This window comes from Rhinolophus ferrumequinum, chromosome 18, assembly GCF_004115265.2.
Source record: "Rhinolophus ferrumequinum isolate MPI-CBG mRhiFer1 chromosome 18, mRhiFer1_v1.p, whole genome shotgun sequence".
NCBI classification, from domain to species: domain Eukaryota; kingdom Metazoa; phylum Chordata; class Mammalia; order Chiroptera; family Rhinolophidae; genus Rhinolophus; species Rhinolophus ferrumequinum.
In genome coordinates this window covers 5,253,527-5,264,897 of record NC_046301.1, presented here as the reverse complement: position 1 = coordinate 5,264,897, position 11,371 = coordinate 5,253,527, and the positions used below count along the sequence as shown (strand labels likewise).

Genomic DNA, 11,371 nt, shown 5'->3' with positions numbered 1-11,371 from the left:
TTTACATTTGTGTGTCATAATGAACCCATTTCCTCTTCCTCGTCCCGTGCTTTCTCTTTCCATGTCTGTCAGTCTATCCATTCCTTGTTCTTTCCCCTGTAACCCGTTGCCTCTCTAACCCAGCAGGAACTGGAAACGTATTTTAAAAAGCACTATGAGCAATGAACCAATACATACCTACCCAAGCAGGGCTTTACCTTCCTCACAGTATCTGGAGAAAAAGAAAGTTCTCTGAGCAGGGGTCAACGTGGGACAGCTGAACAGTTTTCCAGCACATCCTGCCTTAGATCTTTATTATTTAATCTCAAAGACTGTGAATTTTTAGAGCCTTTCTCTTATATTCAAATACGATCTTTTTGGATAACCTACTATTATCTTTGGCACACACACACACACACACACACACACACACATCAAGAAATCACTAGAATGTCTCCCTTACTGAAGAGGCATGTGTCCACGCCACACTATTAGAGAATATGCATAATACACATGAAAAGACTTTAGTTTGAAGTCGTTGCCACCTTCAGAGGAAAACTTGCACATCTGTATAGATCAGGCTGTTTGGCTTTTGCGGGGCACAGCTTTCATCTGTACTCCCTAGGAGGTCACGCCACCTGTCATCCAGAGGGGAGGGCTGTCAGTGGCCATTACAAGTATTTGAACTGTATGTAAGTCCTGATATATAGATTTAAACTCATTTTTACATGCCAGTATATTAAAGGAAGAAGGCTGGAAAAATACGTGTCAATGGCAATAACGCTAAGAAAGTCTTAGTTTAATAATGAAATATTTAGTAGTTGATGGTTTCTTTACAATAGTATAGCCCACATTCTATAAGCAGCGAAAGAGAGTTTACTGTGACTTGTAAACTCTGTATAGTGAACTCTGAATAGTACTTTTTCTATGATTTCTAACAGATATCTATGGCTATGGAGAGAAATGGCTTTCAGAATGAACTTAAGAAACCCTCCATGCATTTCAGGTAACAGGGCAGGTGCTAAGCAAGGGCCAGGACTGTGTCCCCACCTTCTCCAAACCTTCTCCAGAGCTGCCCGACCTGGGGACCCCACCGTCCTTCTCAGTCTCCTGACAGGTGGTGGCTCTGTCACTGGAGTGCTTGTGGAGTGACCAAAAGGAGTGCCAGGCTCAGACACATGCCCATTTCTGTAATTCAGAGAGAGGAGTATTTTGATCTGTTTTAAAGAGAACTGAGTCACTCATAACTGCAGGAGGTGCAGGGATGTGTCTGGCCCTTGGGTACCAGGACCAAATTCTGCCAGAGCTTTCTCTTTCCTTACTCATCCCTGCTTCTTTCAGAGTCCCTGCTCTCCCACAGCAGAGCAGACGAGCCTCTTCCACACAGAAGTAGGCTGTCCACTGCACCAAAGCCTCCCCTCTCTGTGTACAGAGACAGGGGCCAGGACTGGCTAGGGCTGGCGGCTTCCCGTGGCCCAGCTGGAGTGGGCGCTAGTCCTGAGCCACTCAGCAGTGTGTAAGAGGTGGCGTTCCTGAGTGAGCATGGAAAGTGCTTTCAGTAGGTACTTGGAATTGAATTACAAGGTGGCCTCCTTTGGTCTTTAAGCCCTTGGCTCAGGTCACCTGTCATCCAGAGGTGAGAGCTCCAGTGGTCTCACAAGTATTCGAACTGTATGTAAGACATGATATATAGATTCAAACTCAGTTTTACATGCCAGCTATATTAAAGGAAGGCTGGGAAATCTTAAAGTTTTATAGGTTTTATTACACTTTTATAGTTAAAATATATGGTTATCAATAATATGTTTTACTGGCTATAAAATTTGTATGGAAAATAGTTAAATGATAAATTACATGATGTTTTTTTTAGCACATAAGGTTCTGATGAGACACAGATTTTGGAAAGAAATGGCTTTCTGAAAGAATTTGAGAAGAAAATTCTAGTTATAAACAGAAATGTCACATCTGTACTAAATAGTTTGACTTTTTAAAAAAATATGGGATGGAATTAATAAAGTTTTAACTGGATAAAAGAATAATGTTAGTTAGCATAGCGATGCTATTGAAGAATGTCAGACTTCTCTCAAAAAATGATGTTGAGAGTTTGTATTAGAATAAGTTTGTACCAGCTGAAGCTAAGATAAGGGAGCAGCTAAATCTCGCCGTTCTGAACAGAGAAGAATAAGTTAATGCATTTTTATGCAATTTTTGAAGAAGTAGAACACACATATACTTTCTACTACCTCTCTTAGTTTCTCCAAAACCGACTTCTAACAAAACATGACCACTACTCCTCCTTGAAACAACTAAAGATTCTTCCAGAAAGATGAGTCATTGTGAAATGGGGGGGGTCTCCCCTTCAAGACACGAAAGCAGGTCACATTTGAGATGTGCCCCAGCTTCCTCGGGTGAAACCTACAAAGGGTTTTCCCACAGGAATAATGAACAGAAGGGGTTGAGTCCTAGTTCTGAGCTATTCCAGGTCCCTCTGGCTTTCTGAATGATGATGTGTCCAGGAAGGATCACCGGCCAAAGGAGAGAAATTAAACACTGGTTTATTAATCTGCACAAGCATTTTCTTCAACTCCCTGATTAAAGGATTTGGGTCACTCTGTGATGGAGAACCCATCTTAGGCCTGAGACTAAAGTGGGATTTCCTGCTGCCTTTGCAAATATGAAATATGGGTCAGGTGTGTCTGGGGAGGAGAGAGACAGAGAGAGAGAGAGAGAGAGAGAGACGAGACTCCAAGCCCATGAACCCAGTCACGTGGGAGAGCACGACAAGCCTGAGAGACAGTGGCGGGTCCTCACCGCCTACGGATCCAGTGATCCTGCCCAGTTAGGGAAAGAGGCCGAACAAAGAGCATGGTCTATCCAATCTGCTGCTCGTCTTCACTGGAAGGAGCGAACAAGGAGAAAGGGGGCCATAGAGAGAGAAGGAGACCTGAGCAGTGGGAGGTAAAGCATTCTCCCCATGCTCCTGGCTATCGGTGTCATTCAGCTACAGTACGTGGGTAAATGGCTTTTGTACATCTGCCGGGAACATTACACCAATGTTTCTATGGGGAAAGGTGCTCTGATTGCTAACCGAGTGACTCATCAATGAACTGGACTGCAACACACCAAGCATATTTAGTTGTTTCTCAAAAGAACTGTGTGTACACCCTGTATTGTGACAACCTGCAGGAGTCACTGCTTTGTCAATAATGGCTGTCCCGTCCTCCCCAAGTTCTACAGAATAAGAGCTTAGATGCATTGTCTTCTTAGACTGTGCCAGGAAGTAGTATGTATTTCAGCAAATCATACAAATTGGAATATAATCATTTATGAGGCTAGTGAATCAAAGGGGCTAGAAATAACAGCATTTTTTTCTGGTTTAAGTTCTACCGCATTTCTTCACTGTACTAGAAAATGATTTTATCAGTTGGCTTTCAGTGTATTATAAAGCTGATCCCAAAATTCAGTAGCTCAAAACAAAAACTGTATGACTCACGTGCCTAGGAAAGGTAATCTTCCAAGGCCCCTAAGGCTTAGGCTCACTGTCATTTCCATTTCATACTATTGCGCAAGGCCAGTCACACAGCTAAACCCGAAGTCAAAGCGAAAGACAGCCTGCTCCTTTGGTGGGAAGAATTGCAAGACCCATGCAGATGGCAGGGACGGGAAGGGGCAGAGAACTGGAGCCACTGGTGCAAACTACCACCAGGATCGTTGCTCCACAAACTTAGATGAGATGCTACTCCTTGAAGATTCAAGCGTCTCTGTGACCGATGGGGGTTAGGGTTCAGGGGAAGGGGAGCGGGGTGAGTTTTTCAGTGACATGTCTTGCCATTTACAGATTGAAGACTGCCTGAGCTGCAGTATTTTAAAGCATTTGATCCACTGGTCCCACAGAGGGAGCTGGAGCCCTCTTTCTCCTCAGAGCTGTGACAACTAGAGCTAGCCAGGGTTACTGTGATGATGAAATTAAAATAAATGCCATTTGGCTCTCATAGAAAAGGTGTTGATTACCGAGAATTATCTTTTCTCATCATCTCATCCTCCCTGTCCACCCTCTGTGCCTTATTTGCAAGCACTTTTGCGCACATGTGTATCTACACAGACAGGTGTGTGTGTGTGTGTGTGTGTGCGCGCGCGTGTTTAAAATCTAGGCCTTTCTATTTTTGCCCCTTGAATCCATGTTATGTTAGTGGTGCAGAAAAAGGTATTTGGGACGTAAATCTTCACGAATTCAGTAGCAATCGTCCTGAGTTCTTATCTGACTCATCAAGTCATAGTTACTGAGGGTATCAGGTATGGACTTTCTACTTCCTGCAGCACATTTGTGTAGGTGTATTATTACCAGAAACCCTCCCAAACGCTACCTAGCATTCTACAGAAATGACTAGGATAAAAGAAAAGAAAGATTGAAACAAAGAAATGTGATTGTTTTTATGTCTTACCATCAAGAATATCATTTTAGTTAAAATGAGACCATTCAAATGAGAGTAAACAAATTTAAATAAAGAAGAAGTTTTGATGATTTCTAAACTGAATGGGGTTTTACCTGATAAAATCTACAAAGCGGAATATTTATCCTCAAAAATATCATTACTCATGCTTTCATACCTTCAAATATGGTAGATTTTTAAAAAACTAACTGGGTTGAGAGCTTTTTAGGATACCTGGGCTCTGTGTTTAGAGAAAGGAAAGTTAGTTCAATCGATAGCCATTTGTTAAATTACAAAGTTAATGAGGCTCCATCTCTCTTCTCCCTCGCTTTAAATTTAGAGCTTCGTCTAAGGGAGGAGAAATGAAGTAAACAAGCAAGCAAAATCACACTTCAGCATCTTCCTATTTTTCTACACTGCCTAACACTGGCTCCACCAGCTCTGCCAATTTGGGCGCATTACTACGACCACCTCCACTAACAGTGAAATCTTACAAAGATCTGCTGGGTGTATTTGTCCTGCAGGAAAATCTACAAGAATTGCAGAAATCTTGATTCACTGCTTCTCAAAGTTTCACCCTCTGCAAAAATCTACACAACATCATCCTGACTTGTCATGTTAACTAAGGTTGCAGTGTCTTCTGTAGGTAGCATTTGGTAAAGACAGTGAACAAACGCACCTAGAACAGCTATGCTCCGCTTCTGCTTCCATTTACACATGCACGCACAAACACACACAGCCTAAAAACAGCTGGGAGAGAGGCAGAATTTGTTTGATTTTATTTTTAGACAGAGACTGTCTGAGGATGCACTCATGCGATGGCTGGTTTTGACTAATACACATGACTAGTTCCACGAGTTTCACGCACACACGTAGATAATGGCCAAGGAAGCACAGTAATAGGATGCTGGGATTGCAGGGTCTCAAAGGTCACTAGTCCAAATCTGTCATTTTACTGATAAGGAAACCTAAGTGTTTGACTGTGTCAGGAAAAATTTGAAAGACATTTAAACAAGAAAAAAAAAAATCACAGCGTGTCCTGTCTAGCACACAGTTCCAGGTTGTCTATTTTTACAGGGGCCCCAGGCCAGTGTTTCAGCTATTTTGCAACTTAGTAAGTCTTAGAAAACTTATATAATGCACATAATTCTTGTCCATAGGAATGAAAACGAATATTTTCATTTGGACTATAATTGATTATGACCCTGTGGATAGTAACCAGTTTTCCATCTGTTAGCAAATTCTTTTCAGCATTCCTAATGACTTATATATACACACACACACATATATATATACAACACACACACATATACATATATGTGTGTGTGTGTGTGTACTTTTGAACCAGTTGTATTATCTTGCTGGTTCCCTCATTAATTAATGTATGAAATAAAATCACAGCCACTGTCTTAGTTCCCCATTTAGCACACCAAAGGACAGACCTGACCAAATAGAGTCCAGAGTTTTACTTTGGGCGGGGGTCCAGATTGGAAGGGGAAGGGGCCGGGGAGCTTGCTTCTTCTGTCCTCCGATGACTGTGGGAAAAGAAAGGAGCTAGAGGCAGCAAAAGGCAATGGTCAGATGCACGTCTCAGTGTTGGTTACAGGAAAATAAATAACTAAAGAGCTGGGTCTTGTTATAAATGTGGTTTCCTGAACCCAGTCTGGTCCTACTGAGTCAGTCTATGACTGACTATGAGCCGCATGCTCACTCAGGTTTGAAAATCAGTGTTCTAGACTCACCAAATACTGTGAGACTATGAAAAAGGGAGGGGAAATGTGAATTAAATGAGGCAAGAAGAGAAAACGCTACCACCCTGATCTAGACCAAATTTGAATAGGGAATGACCACTAGAAAACTACACCCTATGTCTTTGGTGCCAGGGCTTCAAACACGGGTATACTTTCGGCAGGATTATCTTGTATTTCGTTTACAGAAACTACCAGAAATTGTTTTTCTGTGCTTCTCCAAGCACAGTGAGGGCCTCTTCTTTGATGCGATTTCTAAGGAGAGTGGCAGAATCCCCCAGGCAGCCCCTGCCTCAGCAGGGAAGGAGTAAAGCCAGGATACTTCTCTCATGGGGATCTGTTCATTTTTACAATTCTCATACAAAACTGTTCTTCTTTGAGATCTTTTCATTCGTTTGGTAATTCAGCACTTAAACTTAAAACACTAGTTCTAAGAGAGGAGATAGATAAGCTTCACCCAGCCTGTAAAAGTCATGCTTTTTCACGACAGAAAATAATGTATCTTTACAGCCAAACGCAGAGGCAAACTGTGCAGGGTGCAGGTCACTCCAGGGTATCCAGGGCTACACTGACTTGAGCTCTAGAGCACGCTGAACGCACCTCTGGTCTTAAATGTTCTAAAAGCATCAGTGTAACCAAATTAACTAGATTACAGAAGCCTTGAATGCTATAGATGTTAGTTGACATCAGCTGTTTCTAAATTCTTGGGTGTTCTGTGTTTACCGAAGAATCAGTGAGATTCTTTCTATTAGGTCTTTTTGTCACTGAAAAACTAGCTACATTGCTCAATACAGGCTGCAGACCACAAAGGTAAGAAGCCCCCCAAGCCTTTACTTAAAGTATTAGCTACCCAGAGCAGCCATAACAAAGTACCACAAACTGGGTGGATTAAACCAAAAGAAATGTATTGCCTCACAGTTCTGGAGGGCAGAAGTCTGAAATCCAGGTGTCAGCAGCCCTGTATTCCCAATGAAACATGTAAGGGAATACATCCCCACCTCTTCCTAGCGTTTGGTGGTCTATGGGCAATCTTTAGCATTGCAGCTCCATAATTTCAACTTCTGTCTGTCATCACATGGCATTCTCTCTCTGTCTGCATGGCCATATTCTTATAAGGACATCAGTCCACATTGCAGTAGGGCTCCACCCAATTCCAGTATGACTTCATCTTAACTAATTAGGTCTGTAACAACTCTATCTCCAAATAAAATCTCATTCTGAGGGATTTGCCCCTCACCCTGCTGGTGAGGCAAGGGGCACATGTATATACTAAGCCAGGCTGACTGACTTAACACCACAACCTTCCCACCTCCCACAGGCACCCACTTCAGGCAAAATGGTAGGCGCTGAATCAAAATTGATCAGGAAGGAAAAACCTAGATGAAGAAAAGAGAAGGTCCAGATAAAAGTGGGACAGACAAATAGAGCAAGAAAACTCAGAAAAAAAAAAACCTTAAACATTTTTCTAAACACTACACAGAAACAACAGGAGTTGTGAGAACAAAACATCCTTCTGATAATCTGGAAAATTAAATTCACATAAAAATGAGTAACAAAAATGTCAAGGTAAACTATCATACAAGGATACTATGTGTTCTCAAAAAAAGTACTATTTGAGAATTTTTCACATCTTGTAAGAATAAATTAAATCATTTTGCCACCTTAAAATTTCATGACTAGAAAAAATTCAAAATCTTCAAATATTATTTTCAATTTTGACATAATAAAGACTGTAGAGAGAAAAGAAAATGAAGTATATTGTTAAAATATTTAAAACACATTTAATTTCACTAATCAACTTTCAATTTGTGACTACAAAAATTATTATAATAATTATAAATTTGTAATTCTTTTTCAGATTTATTTTTGATTTCTAGTTCTTTTTCTCATGGCAATATTTAGTTTGGACTTTGATTTCAGCCAAATATTAACCTTAACTCCTGGCCTTTTAGCATTTTGAAAAAATATATATCAGTGCACCTCAACCCTGTAACATTTATGACCTAGATGACAAAAAGAGAACATGGACTGCGAGGGGGCTGCTTCCTCCCAAAAGGAGAATGAGAGAAAGGGTTGGACTATGCACCCTCAACCTCTCTTTCTAGACTCATCAATCAGATTAAATTAAGTCTTTATCAAATACGTTGTGCTATTTAAAAACCACCTGAAAATTTAGTGGCTTAAAACAACAATTGTATCTGTTCATAATACCGTGGATTGTGCTCATACTAAAATTGGAACAATAAAGAGAAGATTAGCATGGCCCCTGCTCTAGATGGCATGCAAATTCATGAAGTGTTCCGTATTTTTAAGGGGTCAATTCATCAAGAAAATACAACAATTATAAATGTATATGCACCCAACATCAGAGCACCTAAATATATTAAACAATAGTAGCAGATCTGAAGGGGAAAAATAGACAACAACACAATAACAGTTACCCCACTTTCAGCAGTGGATAGATCATCCTGACAGAAAATCAACAAGGAATGTTGGAATTGAACCATACATTAAACCAAATGAATCTAACACACATTTATAGAACATTCTATCCACTAGCAGCAGAACACACATTCTTTTCAAGTGCACACAGAGAACATTCTCCAGGATAGATCATCTGATAGGCTACAAAGCAAGTCTTAGAAAATTTAAGAAGAAATCATACAAACTATCTTTTCCGACCACAATAGTATAACTAGAAACCAACAAGAGGAAAGTTGGAAAATTTACAAGCATGTGGAAACTAAACAACACACTCCTGAACAATCAATGGGTTAAAGAAGTAATTAAAAGGGAAATTAAAAAAATGTCTCAAAACAATTAAAAATGGAAACAGAGCACACCAAAACCTAAGGGATGTTGCAAAAGTAGTTCTGAGAGGGAAATTCATAGCAATAAACGTGTATATTAAGAAAATAGAAAAAATCTCAAATAAGCAACCTAGTTTTACATCCCAAGAAACTAGAAAAAGAAAAACAAACTAAGCCCAAAATTACCAGAAGGAAGGAAATAACAAAGATCAGAGTGGAAATAAATGAAATATAGACCAGAAAAACAATAGAAAAGATCAACGAAACTAAGAGCTGGTTTTTCAAAAAAGATAAACAAAATTGACAAACCTTTACTAGACTAAGAAAAAAAGAGAGAAGACTCAAGTTAACAAAATCAGAAATGAAAGAGAAGACATTACAAATGATATTACAGAAATTCATGGGATAAGAGACTACTACGAGATATTCTAGAAAATCATATTGGATAAGCTAGAGGAAATGGATAAATTCCTAGAAACATACAAACTACCAAGTCTGAATCAGCAAGAAACAGAAAAGTTTAACAGATGAATAATAAATAAAGAAATTGAATCAATAATCAAAATCCTCTCAACACAAAAAAGACAGAAGCAGATGGCTCTAGTGGTGAATTGTACCAAACATTTAAAGAAGAATGAACACCAATCCAAACTCTTCCAAAAAATTAAAGAAGAGGGAACACTTTCAATCTTCTTCATTTTATGAGGCCACATTATCTGGATACCAAAACCAGATAAAAATACTACAAGAAAAGAAAACTATAGAACAATATTCCTGATGAATACAAATGCAGAAATTCTCAACAAAATATTATCAAACTGAATTCAACAATATAGTAAAAGGATCACACACCATGACCAAGTGGGATTTATCTTTGGGATGCAAGGATGGTTCAACATACACAAATCAATAAATATGATATACCACATAAATAGAATGAAAGATAAAAATTACATGATTATCTAAATAGATGAAGAAAAATCATTTGGTAAAATACAGCATCCTTTCATGATAAAAACACCTCAACAAATTTGGTATAGAAGAAACATACCTCAACATAATAAAGGCCATATATGACAAACCCACAGCTAACATCATATACAATGGTGAAAAATGGAAAGCTTTTCATCTAAAATCAGGAAAAAGACCAGGGTGTCCACGGTCACCACTTGCATTCAAAATAGAACTGAAAGTCCTGGCTAGAGTAATTAGGCAAAACATAAAATAAAAGTGATTCAATTGGAAAGGAAAAACTAAAATTGTCATTATTTGCAGATGATCTTATATATAGAAAATCCTAAAGACTCAACCAAGAAACTGCTGGAACTAATCAACAAATTCAGTAAAGCTGCAGTATCTAACATCAACAGAAATCAGTTGTATTTCCATACACTAACAATGAAATATCTGAAAAATAAAGAAAATTATCCCATTCACAATCGCATTAAAAACAGTAAAATACTTACAAATAAACTTAACCATAGAAGTGAAAGATCTGTACAATGAAAACTACAAGACTTTGAAGAAAAGAAATTGAAGAAGACACAAATGGAAAGGTATCTTGTGTTCACGGAAAGGAAGAATTAATATGGTTAAAATGTCCATACTACCTAAACCCATCTATAGATTCAATGCAATCCCTATCCAAATCCTATGGCACTTTTTACAGAAATAGGAAAAACAATCCTAAAATGTGTATGGAACCACAATAGACCCTGAATAGCCAACACAATCCTGAGAAAGAACAAAGCCAGAGGCATCATGCTTCCTGATTTCAAATTATACTATAATGCTATAATAATTAAAACAGTATGGTTGGCATAAAAATAGTTACATAGACCAATGGAACAGGCTAGAGACCCCAGGAATAAATCCCCACACATTTGGTCAACTAATATTTAACAAGGGAGCCAAGAACACTCAATGGGGAAAGAATAGTTTCTTCAACAAATGGTGGTGGGAAAACTGGACAACCATACATAGAAAAATGAAATTGGACCCTATTTTACACCATTCACAAAAATTAACTTGAAAAGGATTATAGACAAACATAACACCTAATACTGTAAAACTCTTAGAAAACAGGGGAGAAGTTCCTTGACCCTGGTCTTGGCAATGATTTTGGATATGACATCAAAAGCTCAAGCAACAAAAGCAAAAATCGACAAGTGGGACTACACCAAATCAAAAATCTTCGGCACAACAATAAAAACACTCAACAGAATGAAAAGGCAGCCTATGGAATGGGAGAAAATGTTTGCAAACCATGTATCATATAACGGGATAATAGTCAAAATATATAAAGAAGTCATACAACTTAACAACAGTAACAACAAAAGATTAAAAATGGGCAGAGGAACTGTACTCATTTTTCTAACGAAGACATACAACTGGCCAACAGGTA

General features: G+C 38.8%; 1 non-coding gene across 1 annotated transcript; it reads left to right on the top strand.

The window, feature by feature from the left end:
* The first annotated feature begins 8,357 nt into the window (after nt 1-8,357).
* Nucleotides 8,358-8,467, top strand: LOC117038601 (U6 spliceosomal RNA). The gene has a single exon (XR_004425693.1). It is a non-coding gene; the product is annotated as a U6 spliceosomal RNA (small nuclear RNA).
* Nucleotides 8,468-11,371: the final 2,904 nt, after the last annotated feature.